The 22,510-nt window shown below is 39.9% G+C and overlaps 1 protein-coding gene across 2 annotated transcripts in view; it reads right to left on the reverse strand.

The window, feature by feature from the left end:
* The window catches only part of CDK14 (cyclin dependent kinase 14), a 582,313-nt gene that overhangs the window by 502,521 nt on the left and 57,282 nt on the right, over positions 1-22,510 (reverse strand). The window contains exon 1 of one of the 2 annotated variants that reach the window (XM_032875554.1): positions 14,248-14,268. The exons of the other annotated variant lie outside the window; for it this stretch is intronic. The gene's annotated coding sequence lies outside the window, so the exon portion shown is untranslated. Of the gene's footprint in view, positions 1-14,247; positions 14,269-22,510 lie in introns of those variants that run through there. 2 annotated transcript variants of the gene reach the window in all.

A 22,510-nucleotide genomic window follows, 5' to 3' on the forward strand; every position in this document is an offset into this window, starting at 1 on the left:
TGTATTTCTTTGGTGTTCGTTGTGATCTCTCCTCTTTCATTCATGATTTTATTTATTTGAGGTCCTTTCTCTTTTCTTTTTGATAAGTCTGGCCAGGGGTTTATCAATCTTATTAAATCTTTCAAAGAACCAGCTCCTAGTTTCATTGATTTGTTCTATTGTTTTTTTGGTTTCTATTTCATTGATTTCTGCTCTGATCTTTATGATTTTTCTTCTCCTGCTGGGTTTAGGGTTTCTTTCTTGTTCTTTCTCCAGCTCCTTTAGGTGTAGGGTTAGGTTGTGTACCTGAGACCTTTCTTGTTTCTTGAGAAAGGCTTGTACTGCTATATATTTTCCTCTCAGGACTGCCTTTGCTGTGTCCCACAGATTTTGAACCATTGTGTTTTCATTATCATTTGTTTCCATGAATTTTTTCAATTCTTCTTTAATTTCCTGGTTGACCCATTCATTCTTTAGAAGGATGCTGTTTAGTCTCCATGTATTTGGGTTCTTTCCAAATTTCCTCTTGTGATTGAGTTCTAGCTTCAGAGCATTGTGGTCTGAAAATATGCAGGGAATGATCCCAATCTTTTGATATCGGTTGAGACCTGATTTAGGACCGAGGATGTGATCTATTCTGGAGAATGTTCCATGGGCACTAGAGAAGAATGTGTATTCTGTTGCTTTGGGATGAAATGTTCTGAATATATCTGTGATGTCCATCTGGTCCAATGTGTCATTTAAGGCCTTTATTTCCTTGTTGATCTTTTGCTTGGATGATCTGTCCATTTCAGTGAGGGGAGTGTTAAAGTCCCCTACTATTATTGTATTATTGGTTATGTGTTTCTTTGATTTTGTTATTAATTGGTTTATATAGTCGGCTGCTCCCACGTTAGGGGCATAGATATTTAAAATTGTTAGATCTTCTAGTTGGACAGATCCTTTGAGTATGATATAGTGTCCTTCCTCATCTCTTATTATAGTCTTTGGCTTAAAATCTAATTGATCTGATATAAGGATTGCCACTCCTGCTTTCTTCTGATGTCCATTAGCATGGTAAATTGTTTTCCACCCCTTCACTTTAAATCTGGAGGTGTCTTCGGGTTTAAAATGAGTTTCTTGTAGGCAACATATAGATGGGTTTTGTTTTTTTATCCATTCTGATGCCCTGTGTCTTTTGATTGGGGCATTTAGCCCATTAACATTCAGGGTAACTATTGAGAGATAGGAATTTAGTGCCATTGTATTGCCTGTAAGGTGACTGTTATTGTATATTGTCTCTGTTCCTTTCTGATCTACTACTTTTAGGGTCTCTCTTTGCTTAGAGGACCCCTTTCAATATTTCCTGTAGAGCTGGTTTGGTGTTTGCAAATTCTTTCAGTTTTTGTTTGTCCTGGAAGCTCTTTATCTCTCCTTCTATTTTCAGTGATAGCCTAGCTGGATATAGTATTCTTGGCTGCATGTTTTTCTCGTTTAGTACTCTGAATATATCATGCCAGCTCTTTCTGGCCTGCCAGGTCTCTGTGGATAAGTCTGCTGCCAATCTAATATTTTTACCATTGTATGTTACAGACTTCTTTTCCCTGGCTGCTTTCAGGATTTTCTCTTTGTCACTAAGACTTGTAAATTTTACTACTAGGTGGCAGGGTGTGGACCTATTCTTATTGATTTTGAGGGGGGTTCTCTGAACCTCCTGGATTTTGATGCTTGTTCCCTTTGCCATATTTGGGAAATTCTCTCCAATAATTCTCTCCAATATACCCTCTGCTCCCCTCTTTCTTCTTCTTCTGGAATCCCAATTATTCTAATGTTGTTTCGTCTTATGGTGTCACTTATCTCTCGAATTCTCCCCTCGTGGTCCAGTAGCTGTTTGTCCCTCTTTTGCTCAGCTTCTTTATTCTCTGTCATTTGGTCTTCTGTATCGCTAATTCTCTCTTCTGCCTCATCTATCCTAGCAGTGAGAGACTCCATTTTTGATTGCACCTCATTAATAGCTTTTTTGATTTCAACTTGGTTAGATTTTAGTTCTTTTATTTCTCCAGAAAGGGCTTTTATATCTCCTGAGAGGGCTTCTCTAATATCTTCCATGCCTTTTTTGAGCCCAGCTAGAACCTTGAGAATCGTCATTCTGAACTCTAGATCTCACATATTACCAATGTCTGTATTGATTAGGTCCCTAGCCTTTGGTACTGCCTCTTGTTCTTTTTTTTGTGGTGAATTTTTTCGCCGTGTCATTTTGTCCAGATAAGAGTATATGAAGGAGCAAGTAAAATACTAAAAGGGTGGCAACATGGTGGCGCCTGGGTGGCTCAGTGGGTTAAAGCCTCTGCTTTCGGCTCAGGTCATGATCCCAGGGTCCTGGGATCGAGCCCCACATCGGGCTCTCTGCTCGGCGGGGAGCCTGCTTCCTCCTCTCTCTGACTGCTTTTCTGCCTACTTGTAATCTCTGTCTGTCAAATAAATAAATAAAATCTTTAAAAAAATAAAAAATAAAAAAATAAAAGGGTGGCAACAACCTCAGGAAAATATGCTTTAACCAAATCAGAAGAGTTCCCAAATCGTGAGGGGGGAGAAAGGGGATAAAAAGAGGTTCAGAAAGAAAAAAAAAAAATTAAACAATTAAAAGAAGAAAACGAATAAAGAAAAAGTATAAAAAGAAAATATATATATATATATTAGATAAACTAGTTAAAAATGTTAAAAAAGAAAAGGGTAAAAGTTTAAAAAATTTAGCAGAAGAAGAGAAAAAAAATTGAAAAAGAAAAAAATTTAATTAACTGCAAGGCTAAAGAATCATGGGGAGAAAGCCATGAGTTCCGTGCTTTGCTTTCTCCTCCTCTGGGATTCTGCTGCTCTCCTTGGTATTGAAACTGCACTCCTTGGTAGGTGAACTTGGTCCTGGCTGGATTTCTTGTTGATCTTCTGGGGGAGGGGCCTGTTGTAGTGATTCTCAAGTGTCTTTGCCCCAGGCGGAGTTGCACCGCCCTTACCAGGGGCCGGGCTGAGTAATCCGCTTGGGTTTGCTTTCGGGAGCTTTGGTTCCCTGATCGCTTTCCGTAGAGTTCCGGAGGACGGGGAATGAAGATGGCGGCCTCCCAGTCTCCGGCCCGGAGGAGCCGAGAGCCCGGGGCCCCACTCTTCAGTGCGCCCTCAGAGAACAGCGCCCAATTACTCCCGTCACCCTGGCCTCCGGCCGCGCTCCGAGCTCACTGAGCCTGCGACCGGTTCAAGGTAACCCCGAGCTGAGAGCTCACTCCTTGGCTCTGTCTCTGTAGCCGGCTTCCCCGTTCTAATACCTGTAAGCTCTGCGACACTCAGACACCCCCGATCCTTCTGTGACCCTGCGGGACCTGAAGCCACGCTGACCCCGCGTGGGCTTCACCCCGGTTAAGCCTCTGGAGCGATGTCCCTCAGTGGAACAGACTTCTAAGAGTCCTGATTTTGTGTTCCGTTGCTCCGCCGCTTGCCGGGAGCCGGCCCCTCCCCCCGCGGTCTATCTTCCCATCGCTTTGGATTCACTTTTCCGCCAGTCCTACCTTTCAGAAAGTGGTTGATTTTCTCTGTTTCCAGAATTGCTGTTCTTCTTCTCTTCGATCTCTCATTGGATTTGTAGGTGTTTGCAATCTTTAGATAAGCTATCTAGCTGATCTCCCGCTACCTGAAGTGGTCTCAGCCTGCTACTTCTCCGCCATCTTGACTCCTCCCCAGTCAGTTTGATTTTTGATGCTTGGTGTGAAATAAAGCTTTGTTTGATTTTCGCTTTATATCAGTCTCAATCCTTTGATCACGGACCCTAACAATAACTGTCAGGGTACCCAGAATTAACTTCTCTCACCCACCTCTTCTCTACCCTCAAGAACTCCAAGGAACAAGTATCCAAGCCCTCCAACAGCTGATCCAAATCAGGACGCGTCATGGCACATATGGTATGTGACGACAACGAGACATGCAACTTAATGCACTGCCTTGTTCTGACCTCCTCTAGAGGGAACGTGATTAATCTGCCCAATAGATTTCCAACATATAACAGTGTCTGTGAAAGCAAGACAAATAGAAACTCATTCTGCTTGACTCCAGGGTCTCATCTGGCTTCTTCTACACCATGACTTTAAATTTATTATTCATGCTATATTTTATTTCTCCCATAATGAGGAACTGGTGCTCTTCTATGCACAGTGTTTATGGATGAAGAAACTTAATTAAATAATATCTGACAACCTAAGATAACAAAATAAACTGAGTATTTTTTTAATCAGACCTTAGAAAAGATGTCTAAGGATATAAGAAACTCCAAGTTCACCTCAAAGAGGCTGTCATGAAATCCAAGACAGATAGAAACTGATGTCCTTCTAATGAACAGTATTAGTGGAGCTAATATTTCACAACATAAAGAAATTCTTATGTTACATAAGACTAGATACTTTCATATTCAGTTCTCAAATTATCATATATAGATAGGTAGGTCTATATGTTTTATGCATGCATATACACTATATATATCGACATATATGCATACACAAATATAGATTATGTGTGTAAAATATATATAAGCCATTATGTATACATATATATAAACAAATACATATATATATATATATACACAAAAAGGAGATGCTAATGCTGTAAGCGCCTCATACTTGACCCACATAGAATCATTTTTAATCACATCCAAAGCACCAGGAGAAAGATAATGAAGATCATGGCCTCTGAGAGCTCAGCACATTTCTGAGTTGTAGATGTCCATCCTCAACACTCTAAGGCAGCCTCTTCAATAGCCTCTGGCGGCTTTGAATCCAAATAGCAAAAGATCATTTAAAAATTCATTCTTAAAAATGAGAGGTTCAGTGATTTATATAGCAAATCATACAACATAGCTGCACTATGCCAACAAAAGTAGATTGATTTGTAAAAAGGAAAACCACCTCTTACGATTCAATAAATCAGCCAGGATCACTAAGAGCATTTCTTGCACATCCACAACATGCAGAATATTTTGAGAGGTTAAAAAAAAAAAAAAAATCATACTAGTTGGATCTTTCTTCATTCTTTGCAATATGACCTATAACTTTCTTTTAAAATAAAATGCTTTCAGGACTGATACTTCTAGAGGTCCCTGAAAGGAGTAAACAATTTGACAAAATGTACTTTTATTCAGTTTGAGAAAACTTCCATTACAAGCCAATAAGGAGATAATGTATTACCTATGTTAATAAGTCATTAGTATTATTATAAAACACTAATGAAAATACTCTGCATATATTATCAGAAAAATTAGTCTTAAGTAACAAGCTTTAAAATGTCTGAATATGTAACTGAAATTATTTTGTTAATTCAAGTTAATTTGGTTAATACTTTTAAGCTGATCACACAATATTGTCTCTGAGCAAGGTTTCTTTCTTTCTTTCTTTCTTTTTTTTTTAAGCTAGGTTTCTTAAGAATTATTCCCGATTGTCTTTGCAACTCCTCCTAATACAATTCCTTGGGAAACAATTTAGGTGGATGATTATTCTCTTTTTCTTTCTATTTCAAACACAGAAACTGGCGAGCTCCTTCTTAAATGACTGATTATGTCGTCTGTTGCGTCCCCAGCACCTGACACATGATAAGTAGTGCCCAGTGTATATCTGATGAATAAATGAATGAATGAATGAACTGGTACACAATGAACCAGTGATTACTTCTGCATTTACATGAAGACGACCCCGCTCTCTGCCCTTATGTGATCCTTCGTCATTAAATCCCTTAACTGTAAAAGGAAGAAAAATGATGTTACATACTGTGGGCTCCTCAAAATATATCTGAATAGCAAGTTACCCTCAAACTGAAGAGGTTAAAAAAATGGTATTAAAAGGAGAAATCCAGGGGCGCCTGGGTGGCTCAGTTGTTAAGAGGCTGCCTTCGGCTCAGGTCATGATCCTGGGGTGCTGGGATCGAGCCCCACGTCAGGCTCCTTTCTCAGTGAGAGCCTGATAACCCCACTCCCTCTGCCAGCTGCTCCCGCTGCTTGTACTCTTTCTCTCTGTCAAATAAATAAAATCTTTTTTAAAAAAGCAGAAATTCATTCCACCTGTCAGTTCATTTCCGTATACAGTGGTGGTATAAAATGCCTAAGCATAAAAAAATAAAATAAAATAAAATGACTAAGCATAAACACAACTCTAAGGACATCCAAGGTCTAGCAGGGAAGATATAAACATAAATAATAATGCAGGCAGTAATTACTGTCCTGGTTCTTGCTATCACTCTTCCCCACTAAAGCTCTCGATCAAGTTTATTTGCTCATGTACCAAATAATGTGATGGTGAAGGCTTTCAGCAACCAACACCTTGCTTTCATTCCAAGCACTGGCCAAGAGGGCCGGGCAAACGACCTCCCCTCTCTCTCCTCTGCTAGTCCCTCTGTTCAGCCTTGTAGAACCCGCCAAGTGCCTGTCTTCCAAAGCTGTGGCTCCATTCCATATTCTGGATCTAAGTGGCTTCCCTTAAAGCCACTATATCTCGTGCTCCGAACAGTGCTGTTCTCCAAAAAAGGCTGCCCCTTTCCTCCATTTTACTCTTCCATGAGCTAATAACTGGGAGACCAGAAGCTCTGCTCCTAATTATTCCAACTAAACAATGTTTCTACCCTTCACTGAGCCACAGCCTTTCTGGCCCAACTGTTGACTCTGCCACAGAGGCATCTCGGTGGTCCAGCTGAGGGCCAGCCACACCTTTGGCACCACTGGGCACCTTCCTCATCCATTCCCCTGACAGCCTGAAGAAACAACGTACCCTGGCAGGGCACTAATGTGTCACAGAGACCTGACATTCATAACACTTGCCCTCACCTCCCTCTCCACAAACAGAGTGATAAAAATTACAAATGTCACTAAAATGGAAAAATCAACTCATCTTCAGCACCAAACATCAACTTCAGAGGAAACAGGCTTGATTATACATGCACCAGGGCACAGATGGCAGGCTTCCCTCCTCCTATTCACAAGAAGAAAAAAAAAAAAAAAAAAAACAGCTTCCAAGAAAATATATTATATATTCTTCCCCATCACCAAAAAGGCAGAGTGATCTGGTGTTTTCACCTTTAGTGAGTACATGGAAGAGACCTCAGCAAAACGACTACCCGGTCAGACTTCTGGAACAGAACTGGAATCGTGATTTTATAAACATCGCTCTATTTTCTTTCAATAACAGCAAACAACCAACAATACCGTAAGTGTGAAAATGAGTACAGGACTCCAGCAGCATCATTTTAAGACACCTTTGTCTGGAAAGAGGTACAAAATTAATCGGCAGTCGACTATTCCAAGCATCTCAAGTTTCACAGTAAGTTTTTGTAGAACCCATGAATTTAGGGGGAAATTTAGGAATTTAGGGGAATTTGAGGGGGAAATTGGCAGGTAGGCAGATGACAGGAAACTATATTTGAGGGATTGTTACTTGCCACTCTGACTGCTTAAACAAGATTACGAACCACAGAGTTCACAAGCTGAGAGCACAACACTCTCTTCGTGGGTATTTGTCTAAGTATTCACAATGCCAAGTGCATCCAGAGAGAAGTCAGAATTTTCTCGTTCCTCAAAGAAACAGTAATATATCAAATTTAGAAGTACATCCTAAAATGTTCGCTAGTATTTCAAAATGGTCTATGTCCCAGTAAACAGAAAAGAAACTGTAAACTTTACCTTTATACACCATTACTATTCATTCTTCAAGGTGCTGGAAACTCAGAGTACATAAAAAACCTGACATACAACTGAACAAAAGTTAGAAGGTGTGCGTGGCGGCCTAGTTTCTTTGGTTCTATCTGTGGCCCTGCCCTTTCTTGCCTGAAAAGCCTTGAAACGTCTAGAACTGGTCTTGGAGTTGTAAGAGATAAGGGCACTGGGCTACCAGTCCCTCCTCACTCACTCTGCTCTGCCTCTCCTCCCCCCTCCCCTCCTACAACCACACCAAGGCCTTGGCTCCAACTTCTCTCTCTGCCAGCACTTCTCTTCCCTTGACACCCCTACTGTTCCAACATGATCTTCTGGCCATTTTTCCCGAGTCAATTTCTCAGAAAAGTCTTCCCTCCACCGCTCCATCAAAATGGTAAGCATTCCCCCACAAAGCAATACCTCCTATCTTCCTTTCACACATAGTTTATTCTTCTCACTAGCAATTTTTCCCATAAAACATAATCACATAGATTATATGTTCTGCTTATTGTCACTTCTCTACTAAAATTTAATCTCTACGAGAGCTGGGATTTGTGTCTGAGTTGCTCACTACTATACTTCCAATGTCTAAAACAATGTCAGACGTACAGTAGGTATTCAAGAGATATTTCCTGAATAAATGAAGGAATCTACAAAGATTGTTCTTAGACTGGTCTACCAGTCTGCCTTTTTGATGAGCTGTGAAGTCTGTTAAGCTCACCTCACGGGACCTTTGCCTAGCCAAAAGTTCTTGGCATACAGCTTCAACATCCATCCCTTCCTACTTTTCTTCTTCCTATATTCATTATTTTAGGTGTTTTTAAAAATGGATTTTTGGGGCGCCTGGATGGCTCAGTCGGTTAAGCATCTGCCTTTGGCTCAGGTCGTGATCCCAGAGTTCTGGGATGGAGACCTGCATTGGGCTCCCTGCTCAGTGAGGAGTCTGCTTCTCCCTCACCCTATGGCCCTCCACCTCGCTCCTACTCTATCTCTCAAATAAGTATTTTTTTAAAATGGACTTTTATTGTAAGTAACCTGAAATTTTTGTGAAAACAAGCAGAATGTAAAGAAATCAATAAATACAAAAGCAAGATCATGGTCCCCATGAAAGTTTCTCTTTCTCTGTTTTGCACCTTTTTGCAATCTCTGAATTATATTATAAGCTCACAGAGAGGTGGTTGATACTTAACTGATATAGAAAACAGCCAATTTGTACATCTCCTTGCATATATAGAAAAGAAGAAAAAATTACATTGGTGCATTCAATTGGTTCTATTTCTGAGTGTAATTCAAGAAGGTGCTGTTTAAAAGTTAAGCATATAAACCCTTTTAATAGAGTTACAGTTGACTGGTTATTTTATAGAGCACATCCTTTCCTATCAACTTCATGATACCCCCTAATTAACTACTGTTACTTTGCTAAAGTAGGCAAATTAACATTTCAAGAAAAAAGTTCTAAATAGTCTGTGACAAAATGGGGGGGGGGGCGGGTAGGGCTTATTTCAGACCGTAAAAGCAAAGCATTCAAACAGAAGAAAATAGTTAAAAGAAGTTTGAAAACAGAATTAAAGGGCAGACTAGCCACACCAAGAATTAGAAAGTGTTACATGCCTATAAGAAATAAAAGTACGCAGTTTTGGCACAAGACTATACACATGGACCAATGGAAAATAATATCTCAAGAAAAAAAACTGCTATATATATAAAAGGTTAGTATATTTCCATATATACTAATGGGCAAGATTCCAGGTTTTCTGACCCTCAAAACCATCACCAACCCCATCTCGGTACTAAGGAGATCCATGTTATGGATAAGCCCATATGGCTCCTCCCAACCATAGCCAAACATTACATAATAAGAATGAACTGTACTCAGTAAACGGGTCTTCTAAAATCAACTCTTGGGGAGAAGCAGTACTCTTTCAATCTTCTACCCCATGTACCAACATAAATCCCAGATTGGGTGGGGGAGGAGGGGCAACTCCGTTCAGGTTGGAGTGGGGCGCCCCCTCCAGTCAGGGAAGGAGAGGAAAGAAATGAATCTGGCTTAGTACCCCAACTAGACCGGGAGCGCTGAGAGACTGAGAGAGGTCTTGCCTGTTAGCGGCCTGGAGCTGCCAGTATGTGCAGGGTAGGTGGGGGCAGTGCTTCCTGGGGCGGGGGGGGGGGGTTGGGGGGCGGCAAAGGTGGAACTGTGGTTTTTTTTTTTTAAAGATTTTATTTATTTATTTGACAGAGATCACAAGTAGACAGAGAGGCAGGCAGAGAGAGAGAGAGGAGGAAGCAGGCTCCCCGCTGAGCAGAGAGCCCGATGTGGGGCTCAATCCCAGGACCCCGAGATCATGACCTGAGCCGAAGGCAGAGGCTTAACCCACTGAGCCACCCAGGCGCCCTGGAACTGTGGTTTCTATTCACCGTTTGTAAAACTGCCTAGACAAAACGTTTTAGAAAAAGATGCTTGCACAGACTGTAATTATGCATTGCATGATTTTTTTTAGACCTCTGAGAAAAGAATCACCCATAAAACATCTAAGTCTAAAAGTTTAAATTTGTTTTACCATCACGTTTCTCAGGATAATTATGGAAGCAAATTAAGGTGCTGAAGTTACGGCTCATCTCTCTTCTCACCTTCAACATCTCTACATCTGCGGAAATTCATCTTTCATATTATTCTAGAGGGATTTGTGGTTCTACCTTTCCAACTTTCTCTAGCTATGACCAGGATCTCTCCAGATTGACAGTATTTGCTCGCACTGAAACCTCCAACCCACACTGGCCATCCCACTGAGTGATCCCAGCCACCTCCCCCAGCCAGAGGCACAACTCTACAGTCTTGTCTTCCTTGTGATCTAACCCTGCTAGGGACCCACAGCTTGATAAGGAACACATGGCTTTGTTTTAGAGGCTGTATTTTTCTTCTTGCTATAGATAACCATATTCTTAAAACTACTGTTCTATCTTCAGAAGCAGCCCTTTCATAAGTCTCATTCAAAATTGCTTTGCAATTTTGGAGCCCCCTTCATTATGAACAATAGACCATCTCCCTATGGAACAAGAAACCAACTTAGTTAAAAGCCCAAATGTCAGAGTGTTTCCATAAGAAAGCCTTCATCCCAATGCAATCAGCATGACTGAAGAGTCTATAAAAAAAAATCAGTAAGTGGCATGTTTATGGAGTGACAAGTTGCTAATTCAGTCTATTCGATTCTTATATCTATAAAAATAAATTTTAACTTTGATAAAAACTCAGGATGTCAAAATTCTTTAAAAATGCATCAATCATAGCATTCCATTATTTTATCGGTGCAATCAGTAGTAACTATGAAAGCAAAGCAAGAAGGTGTTAAATAACAAATACAGACTGATATTTATAGTTTTGTGATTTATAAAAGATGGATTTGTGGTTATTCACATACAATTATTTTTCAGTGTAATGACATGTGTTGAAATAATCATCACGCTGAAGCTGGAGACTTCCAGAGAAAATCTTGTCAAAAAGCACCATCTACTATGTCTCTGGGCAATGGGTTAATCAATTTTAAGAGTTTCTCCCAAATTCTATAAATTTAAAAAGCTTTTAATATAATAAACTAAGCAATTTTCATAACAGCTATAATAAAACAATAATGTTCCTTAAACAGTAACCTACATTTCAAAATGTCATTTCTATGGTGAAAGTATACTGAGAAAACATGCAGAAATCTACATTAATGGAAACACTGGAACTAAGATTTTTAAACTCATGAAATCTGTTATTTCAACACTAAGAACTGCATCTTGCCACATAAAGCTGCACCTACTCCATTCCAAGTTTTCTGTTTAGTAGTTGGTTAGAAGAACAAAAAAGCCAGTCAAAATTTGATTATAAAATAGCTCAGAAGAAAGCAGTAATAACAGTTCATAGAAAAAAAATTTTTAATTCTGTACAACTGACACAGTTTGGTAGTTAGTTATATAAACATGACTTATTTTATTTTGTTTCCCTAACAAAAGGAGTGGCATTAAAAAAAAAAATTGAGTGCTAAACAATAGTGATTATGATGGTAACAAAAAATTAGTGAGCAAAAATTTAAGCTATTTTATAATGTGACAAAAGCCAGTCTCTGGCTCATTTTTTAAAAAAATTCAAATTTGAGTGCGGCCACATCTGTGAGGTGAAGTCTTTTCTGACTTTTCCAGAATGGCGGCACCATCCCTCTTCTTTCTCCTATCACTGGGGTACCAGGATGGGACTGAACACACAGAAGGACACCCTCACGTTCATTTCATCTACTTACTGCCCCTCCTTGCTCCTGAGAATCACCAGAAGAGACCCTCACTCACCGTGTCTGATGGAAGAATACCCCCTCCCTCAGGCACAGTGAAATGACAGAGTGTGAGAACCACTGCCCTGAATAGAGATGTGGATAAGGGAGTAAATTTAGTAATTCCTCAGAATGGAACCACTCAAAGCTCCAGCTCCATAGTTTAAACTAAAAATCAGTTTTCTGAATTTTGTATCTATTCCTTAGAAGTAAGTCACAGTTTTTGTGGATAAAAGATCAACCAGCACTGAAACTATGGCAACTAAATGTTTCTGACATCTTGGCTGGAATAGTTTCCCACCGACCTGTTATTACATCCGTGTAAGAATAAAACTTATACATAAATGCTTAGAGCAATACTATTCCTTACAGTCCAAAGATGAAAACAACACAAATGTGCATCAAATGATGACTGGATAAACAAAACAGGGTAAATCTCTACAATGAAATATTATTCAGCCATAAAAGGGAATGCAGTGGTGATAAATGCTACAACAGGTAGGAGGCCTGTACACTTTGTGCTCAGTGAAGAAGACACACACTGTTGTAACCATGAGATTCCATTTATATAAAAGTGTCCAGAATAGCAAATCTATAGAGCCAGAAAGTACATTAGTGGTTGCTTAGGGCTTGAGGAGGAGAGAAGACAAAGGGCAATAGGGGTGCCATAGTAAAATACACAAAGTTTCTTTTTGGGGTGCAACATTCTAAAATTTATTGCTGTAATGGTTGCACAACACTGCAAATGTACAAAAAAATACTCAATTGTATACCTTAAATGGATGAGTTGTATAGCATGTGAATTATATCTAAATAAAGCTATGACTAAAAATAAATTACAGTATTTTCTATATTTCTATTTCGTTCTATAGTCTACTCTCCCTGCTTTACTCAGATTTCATCTCTTCCAGTCACCTTTTCACACTAGATCCGAGTAATTCCAAAACTTGTATTTTCCCCTCACCTATTCCCCCCAAGTAAACTACATTCAACATGAGGATAACTGACAGGCTCTTCTGTTCCCAAAGCTCTGACAAATGGCTCCTGGACACCAAAGAGAACAGAACAATCTGCAGCCCAGCTTCAACACAGTTGTCTTTTTGCATCATCCTCAATTTTAGATAGCAATCTTTTCGCGGGCATATGTCATGCCGATTTAGTTTTTGTTTTTACACACCACTAGTAAATGTGCCAAAGGAACAACTTCTTTGTTAGGCAAGTTTCACAACCACGAGAGTGGCAAACTCATTATAAACAATGCCACTGAGCCCTGGGAACGATCTAAGACAGAAGCGGTAGTACATACTGGAAGTCTGCTGGGGGCGGGGGTTGGGGAGGGCCAGGGAGGGAAGAGAATCACCACCCTTCCACTCACAGCTCCATCAGCTGCCCCCGACTCCACCACCCCAAATAACGTACAAAATGAGAAAATATGGTCTTGCTGTCCAACTGAAACTTCAAGATACATCATCTTGATTGCCACACCAATTTCCCCTTCTGAGCCTCTTTCATATAAAGATTTTGAGTACTTGCCCCCAGAACAGCACCAACATCAGCCTTGATATTTTTCTTAAGAAAAAAAATATTGTTTGACTTCACTTTTTTTTTACTTTGTTTGCTTAAATCTTACCATTTTCATACTGACTTCTGATCATCTTATTCCAAGCTACAGTGAGTCTGTCTGACCTTCTAATTATGGGGATTGCAGAGGAGAGAAGACGGCAGCTCAGTAAGAAAATCAAGAAAACAATCTCCTGAGAGACAGAAAAAAAGAATCTGTGACTTCTAATAATTGCTAGATCTCAAATTCAGTATGCTGGAAATCCTGTGTGCTGGAAATAGGTGTGCTGCCAATCTACAGAAGGACCACAACTTCCCGCCTGATTTAACAGGCACAGGGAGCACCATCTGGATGAAAAATGGCAGCCATCCAGCCATTCCAGTGGAGTCTGGGTACCAAACTCCAAAGGATGAAAACATCCAGCTGGCAATTTGCTAAACAAAGGCTCATCCACATAAAATTCCCCCCATTCTTTCCTTTTTCCTCAAGAATTTTACTGTAAACCATTATCAGCTTTTGTTAAGAAAGGGGTTCTCTCTTAAGAACAAGTCTAAATAGAAGATATGAAATACCAAGAAAACTGCCTCCCTTCTAGGTTGTGAAGTCCATGAAGGCAGAAAGTATCTTATACATTTTGAGTCTTCAGCTTCTAGCTGTCTGTAACAACCACAACTCTCTCAGCTGTGAATATAAAAAGGAATTTACAGACTCACGTATCTGAAAGGTCCAGAGCAGTCTAAGCTTCAGGCAAAGCTAGATTCAGTCCTTTAACGGGCAGTCAAGAAGCCATCTCCCAGTTCACCTTTCCATTCATGCTGCTTTTATAAGCAAGCAGACATGTCTTTCTGGTAATAAGATAGTAGTACTTCCAGCCTATACCAGTTTTCCTTCTCACTAATTATAGGTATCTCTCTCCTGACCCTTTTTGGGTCCATGTCCATCTCTGAACCAATCATTATGGCTCTAGAGATAAAATGCATTGGCTAACTCAGCGCAATTTGCCCACACCTTGAGGAAGAGTATGTGTTGTAAGGTCAGCCTGGAGACAGAGACTGTCAGGAGGGGACTGCACAAAGAACAGACCAAGTGCCATTTCAGAAAAACAGAAAGAGTAGGCAAGAAAGGCAAAAACAGCAGATGTCCATTACAATGTGGTTGTTTGCTTAATTAAATGTAATCACATGTGCAATAGAGACTTTGTCCTCTCATAGACTCTGATTATACTGCTCCCTAGTATACAAATAGATTCTAATGAATTATGTCATGATTAGTAAGGATGGAGGAGGTGGAATGGGGCTTCGGGTAAACAGTACATGGAGGCAATGGGAAAACAGCTATCTTTTTAGGTCACCCTGAAGGCTGAAGCTAACATTTTACTCTTAAGAGTGTGGTCCCTTCTTTATACTATATACAAAAATGAAACAGAAATATATCAAAGACCTAAATATAAGGGCTAAAACTATAAAATTCTCAGAAAAAAAACACAGGCATAAACCTACACAACTTGGGATTAAACAATGGTTTCCTAGGTATGATACCAAAACCACAAGGAACAAAAGAAAAAAAAAAAAAAGGTAAACTGGACTTGATCAAAATTTTGAAATTTTGTGCTTCAAATGACACTATCAAGAAAGTGAAATGAAACCCAAAGAACTGGATAAAATATTTACAATCAATATATCTGATAAAGGACTATCAGAATATATTCAGAACATATAAAGAATTCTTGCAACCCAGTAATAAAAAGACAACCCGCTTAAAAATTAGGCAAGGATTTGGATACCTATTTCTCCAAAGAAGATATACAAATGATCAATATCCAAATGAAAAGGTGCTTACCATGATCTGTCATCAGGGAAATACAAATCAAAGCCACAATGAGATACCACTACACATTCATTCAAACAGCTAAAACCGAATAAGCAATAACAAGTATCGGTAAGGATGTGAAGAAACTGGACTCCTTGTATGCTGCTGGTGGGAATGTAAAATGTTGCCATCACTTTAGAAAACAGTTTGACAGTTCCTCAAAAAAAATCACACATAGAGTTGCCATATGACCCAGCAATTCCGCTCTTAGGGATGAAAGGAAAATCTCAACACAAGAGCTTATACGTGAATATTCGTAACAGCAATTTTTTGTAATATCAAAAAGTTGAAACATCCCAAATCAGTCACAAAAGACCCCACAGTGCCCCAAACAGGCAAAATCTAGAGAGAAGGATTAGGTTAGTGGGGAGAGGAAAAAATGGGGAGTGACTCCTAATATACAGATCTTCTCTGGGGCTGGTAAAAATGTCCTGGAATTAGATAGTGGTGATTGTTACATAACTTTGTGAATATCCTAAAATCCATGGACTTGTATATTAAAAGAGAAAATTTTATGGTGTAGTGAATTATACCTCAATTTTTTAAAAAAGTTTGAATATGGACCGGATATTAGACATTACTAAGGAATTATTATTATTTTCATAAGTGCAACAATATTACTGAGGTAATGAAAGGCAACATCCCCTTTTATGAAGATGCGCACTGAAGAGTGTAAGCATGAAATGACATGATATCTTGGGTATGTCAGAATAGGTCAGCAGAAAAAGTGTAGATGATAAAGAATAAAAGTCCCAAATTTTTTGTAGTAGCTGGATAATAGGTATATGTGGGTTCAACACACCCCCTCTTTACTTTTCTGTGTGTATGAAATTTTTCAAAGTAAAAATCATTAAGAGATTGTGATAACAATTTGCATCTCTTATTGTGGAACACACCATGCGGCAGTTAGGCCAGCTAGAGCTTTAAAGGGTCTCCACTGATAATGTAAATACTGAAATACTGAAACCAAGTCATGAAATCCACTCAAAGAAGTGGACAAAAACTCTCTCTTATTTCCATTACTTCTAGGACATTCCTTCCGAAGATATTTCCTCTTATTAACCAAAACCATATTTTAAGGCAGTATTTTCCAAAACTATACTCCCAAATCAGACAGTCCTCAAAACATTAGCAGATGTTCTCAAAGTGTTCTACTGTCAAGTAAGTTTGAGAAACACTGGGTCAAATAAAGTTAATATATTTACTACACTAATTCTCAGAGTTGTTAATAAGCTCAAGTGTACTGTGAGTCATCCAAAAGGAGCTATAATATGCCTAATTTGGGAAACTCACGTAAACCCCTGACTTATACCCCATATCTAGTAAGCTCATGAAATACTTCTCTTGCAAATGTTGGCAGAGAATCAGAATCAGTTCTGAGCCTGATATTAATAAAATTTTTTGTCTTTTCTTTAAGATCCACCCTGAACTAGAGTTTATGAAATGCTGACTTAGATGTAAGAAAGATTCCGCTTAAGAAAAGATATTTGAGCCCAATCTGGAAATCAGAGAAGCTAACCAGGCAACACTGTATTCAAGACAAAGGGAATAACAGACACAGGGATGCAAAAGCAAAGGGACCCATGAGGCATTTGGGAACTGAGAGTCACGTCCTATTACTAAAAAGGGGATACATGAGGGGATAAGGATTGGCAGAAGATACTGCTGAGGGGGCAGGAAGGGGTCAGACGGAGAAGGACTTTGCTGGGCTACAAAGTCTGGAAAGCCACTGAAGGACTAAACAGAGGTGTTCTGTAGTCAAATTTGTAATTCCTTTTGGTTTCCCCAAGGAGATACACATCTACCCAGAAGCACGATGATCTGCCATGGATAAGTCACATGTGCACATCAGATTTGATTTGCTAAATGAAGCAACTTCCTCTTCCATTTCTACAACTATTTAAACTTCAGTCGAGGTGTAATTCACTCGTGCAGTACTACTACCGTTCCAACTTACCCTACTATCAGCTATACATGCAGACATGTGTGACTGTCTGCCTTTAACAATTCTCCTGTTCACAATTCTCCTGTATTGCAGATGCGGAAAATACTTCTCCAGAATCTCTTGTTTTCCTCTTAAGCTTGGATTTCTAGAAAGAGGAGAAAGCTTCCAGGATACACTGCCACTTGAAAGAATTTCCCCCTCATTACTTAAAAGCTGCTCTGTAGTCATTTCCTGTGTTGCACTTTCAATTATCGACCCCGACTGCAGCTGAGGTTTAAAACTGTCCTCTTGCTGCCTGGCTAGGGACTTGCTTTTTAACTGGTTGGTTTGCCATCCATTGTGCTTATAGATAGATAGATAGATAGATAGATAGATAGATAGATAGATAGGAAGGAAGGAAGAAAAGAAGGAAGGAAGGAAGGAAGGAAGGAAGGAAGGAAGGAAGGAAGGAAGGAAGGAAGGAAGGAAGGAAATGAAAGAAAGAAAGAGAAATTAGTTACAGATATTTTAAAATCTTTTTTTTTAAGATTTTATTTATTTATTTGACAGATAGAGATCACAAGTAGACAGAGAGGCAGGCAGAGAGAGAGAGAGGAGGAAGCAGGCTCCCTGCTGAGCAGAGAGTCCCATGTGGGGCTCGATCCCAGGACTCTGGGATCATGACCCGAGCCGAAGGCAGAGGCTTTAACCCACTGAGTCAACCAGGCACCCTTAACATCTTTTGATTTAACATGAAGTCTGGATTTCTTGAGAGCCTTGACATTTTTAAAGACCTGATAATACTGAGCTTGGATTTGCGGCAAGGTATACACAGCTACAGATAAAGGATAAGCCTTCCAAACACACCAGGCACCCTACCCACCCTGCACTCTGTGCATTTGTTTACATTCAGGCACTGTGGACTCTGATGCCTGGTTTTACTTTTATTAAGTAGGATTATGCTGATCTAATATCATCCCCCCAATGCAAAGTTTATCAAATTAAATATATAACATGGGATAATTAACAAATAAAAAGAATACCCACCAATTAAAAGGAATAAGCAAATCGATTTCCCAGGCATCTGGTGGACACAATTACATAAAATGCAGTCATTACTGCAGCTGAATCATGACCTGGCCTAGGTAAAACATGGCTTCATATTCTTTTACTTAAGGGGGAAATGTTAGACTTCTAAGACAGAGCTAAGCTGATCATCAGCTGAGATTTACCAGAACTTAGGAGAATTACCCCCAAAAGTAGAGTCCCTTCAAATAGCTTTACTCTTCAGATCTGCACATTTTCTCTCAAGCACAGAACAGGCCCCAGGTTTTGAGGCTCTTGCTACAGGGTTATCAAACTCATCCCTGCAGGTAATGCCCAACAGAAGATCAAGGCCATAAATCATTAAAAGTCATAAACTTTATCAAATGTTTTAAGTTCCTACCTCTTTCGAAAAGAGCAAAGAAAACATTTTATACTGGATGTGAGCTTTCCTAGTGCCATCAAGCTGTGGAGAAACAAGGCAGACTTGAGGATTATTTACTTGTTGTTTTTTGCCTTCAGGAGGGGGATTGTCTGTGATAATCCAATGTTATAATCATCAGATAAGCATATAGCACAGAGTAAAGGCAACCAAAATTTCATCCGTGGGGTTGTCCATTTTCTGATGGAAAGAGAAGAGTCACCTTGTGGTGTGTGTGCTTTTTCCTGTCCCTTGCTTTGCTGCACAAAGAAGTTCAAACACGGTGCTCCGATGGGAATGAATCCGTCACAGATTCAGATGGTTACAGAAAAATATCTAAGATCCTTTGAGTTCTGTGCCACATAAAGTTTGAAGAAATAAACTGCTATAGTCCTTGCAAAAGTAAACAATCATACAGGAGAAAATACATGCATCTTGACCTATCTTCACAGCTCATCCCCTCTTGAACAGTTCTTCCTTTAATATTCATTGGTTCAGAACTAGTACAGTTAAGAGACTTCTGATGACTTTAACCCTTCCTTACCCATTTGAAGACCAGTTTTTTTCCTACTTTCCACTACATTATAAACTACTTGAGGGCTAAAGCCAAATTTGTGTCATTCACTATGTTCTCAGAACCTAACAAAGCACCTACCATAATGCAAAATGAATGAATGAATGCTCTTCAAATACTATTAACAACACAATTTTAAGCAACAGAAAAAAAAATGCATTTAGAAAGTTTTTACACCAAATGTGAGACATAAAAAGATGTGTTACAAAAAACACATTAGAAAATATTATATTTTAAAAACGCTCCAGATGGATACTGTAAACAATTTCCACTAGCTTCAGACTCTAAAAACTAAATACTTCCTTAAAAGCAATTTCTATCCTGGGAGGCCTGGGGGGCACAGCCAGCTAAGTGTCTGACTCTTGGTTTCAGTTCACGGCATGATCTCAGGGTCCTGAGATGAATCCCTGCATCAGGCTCCGAGCTCTGCATGGAGTCTTGAGATTCTCTCTCCCTCTCCCTCTGTCCCTGTCAATCATGACTCTCTCTCTCTCTCTCAAATAAATAAAACTTAAAAAAAAAAAAAAGTAATTTCTATTCCTCAGAGAAAAGGTCTATAAAATGAAAGCATTATCAAGGAGCTCTTGAACCATGAAAATGACAGAAATTTGTTTTGCTTTTCATTAAGGGTGACTGAAGCTTGTAATGAATTTTTAGAGAGACACTCTGAATAGAAGAGTATGACCAAAAACCTTAAGCAGAAATTTGGCTAATAAAAATTCAAAGACTGGGAATAGCTCTAGTTTCTTATGTTACAACAACAAACAAAAAGGACAATAGATTTTCTTCAGAAATCAGAAGCAGAAAGCATTAGAGACACCTGGGTGGCTCAGTTAAGCGGCTGCCTTCAAATCCAGTCACGATCCCAGGGTCCTGGGATCGAGCCCCACATGGGGCTACTTGCTCAGTAGGGAGCCTGCTTCTCCCTCTGCCTCTGCCCCTTGGCTCTTGCTCTCTCTCAAAGAAATAAATAAAATCTCAAAAAAAAAAAAAAAAAGGCAGCAGCAGCAGAAAGCATTGACACAGAGGTGCTGAGATGAAAAACAGTGATTGAAAAAAGGATAGATGAAGATGCTGGCGGGTGTTCAGCTGCGAGGTAACCCAGATGAAGGGTGGCAAAAGCTGAATCTGGTCAAATAGCTGAAAGCAGAGGAGCCCAGATTCAAACCATGATCACTTGGGGCTAAAGTTACTCCATTTTTCAAACTCAAAAGCAAAATCATAAGATGACTGTTTAAATCACCTCTCTAGATATACTTCCTCTCCTGCACTTGGGCTTTAGAAAATTAGAAGGCAACTTCCAATACATGACCCTAACTAACAGCTCATGGCTGCATAGTACCTACTATGGTCCAAACACTGTAGTAAGCACTTTGTGAGTATTCGCTCATAGCATCCTTGAGTTTGTATGTGGAGTAAATGCGATTTTACTGTCTGGGAAGCTGAGGCACAGAGAAGCTAAGCAACAGCAGGGTCACTCTTGCAGTAGATCCTGGGGGTCTTTTATAAACACTACGCCATACCGTTCAAATCAAGTGTTGACATGACAATCACCTCAGGTGCACAGAGGGATTCTGTAACTGCCCAGGCCGGTCTCTGGCTTCTCCAGGGGCGCCTGTCATAGGGAGCGTGACTCGTGTCTTGCCAGCACAGCACGGCCTCCTTGCTCGGTGCTGGTCAGATTCTACCACCCATCGGCTGGTCACTTTGCACGAGTTACTTAGCTTCTCAGGGTCTCAGCTTGGACAATTATAAAATGAGCAGCTTGTGATAAATGGTATCAGAATTTCTTCCAGTTCTAGATGTCTGTGCTTTAAATCAGCAGCTTACTTTATACCAATACTCCTAACTACCAAATACGTAAAATTAAAAAATTTGGATAAGAACAGTGATCTCATTTGTTGAGTAGTAAATATAAATTAGTAATAACCTAAATGGGCAAAATACATCACCCTGGTTCCAATCACCCCAATGTTAATGGTTATTTTCCCCATTTCCCTAACTTAAAATCACAAGTTTGATTTGTCTTCCTCAAAGCACTGAATAGTTGGTTAAAATGAAAAGCACAAACTTCTTGTATGAAGTAAAGTGACCTCATGGAGATCAGGGCCAACTTTTTTTACTCCTTTGTGAAATATAATTGTGTTTTTCTTTCCTGGAAGTGGTCTAAGACTCTTGCCAGACACAGCTCTAGCAAAGAGCATATTTAATCCTATTGTAATGCGGGAGAGGGCTTTGCTGACTCCTAGGGCAGCTGGCGCAGTTGCTCCAGACCCCAAGACCCAGCCTAGAGCAGCTGGAGGCCCGTATTGCAGTAAGAGATCGAGCAGTCTCCTGCACACAAGCATCGGTACATTTATAACCCGCCCAGACCTTCACATGACAACAGAAGATTCAATCCCAGCAGCCGTGGCTATAGTAACAAAAATCAGGCTTCAAAGTGAAGAATGCTTCATGGTCCCAGCACACAAGGAAGGGCTAGAAATCCTCGATAAACCAGTCACCAGAAGCATTACCATGATAAGGCATGTCATACTAACCTGGGTAATAATCCTGAAGTTTGGGTTAATGCCCCTGGACAGAGAAGGCATGCGGTTAAATACAGGGTTATCTGAGTATTTAGAGTTCAAGACCTTATCCACTTAGAGGCCCAATTTCACTCCTAAGACTAGCACACATTCCAAACAACTTGTCACAACAGGTTCTAAGGATAAGACGAAGCCAAATGCTGCACTAGGCCCTCCATGTGCAGCTGCAAATGCCACATACTGCACAATTCCAGGGGGCACACGTTACATAAGCCATCCACTAGTATCGTCCCTTGGAGTTGTGCACTATAGCTGCCCTCAGCACACTTTTAAAATAACAACAAAGCTAAAAAAGGAGCCGCAGTAGCCACAAGCACCTTTTGCCAACAAAAATTGCACAGAAGTATTTTAGTTCTTTATTTCAGCTTGAGTAGACCTCAAAGGGCAAATCTCAGCCTCTGAAAAGTTTCTGCAGGACTCCTGTAGCAGACACAGACTTCAAGTTGCCTGTGTCCTAACATTTCTCAGGAATCACTGGGAAATGGCCCAGTAACCGACATCAGTTCGGTCTCTAGGTGCCAGCTGGTATGGCTGAGAGCATCTCACGCAGGGGCTT

The sequence above is a fragment of the Lontra canadensis genome, unplaced genomic scaffold (genome assembly GCF_010015895.1).
Source record: "Lontra canadensis isolate GAN:19392208 unplaced genomic scaffold, GSC_riverotter_1.0 scaffold2, whole genome shotgun sequence".
NCBI lineage: Eukaryota > Metazoa > Chordata > Mammalia > Carnivora > Mustelidae > Lontra > Lontra canadensis.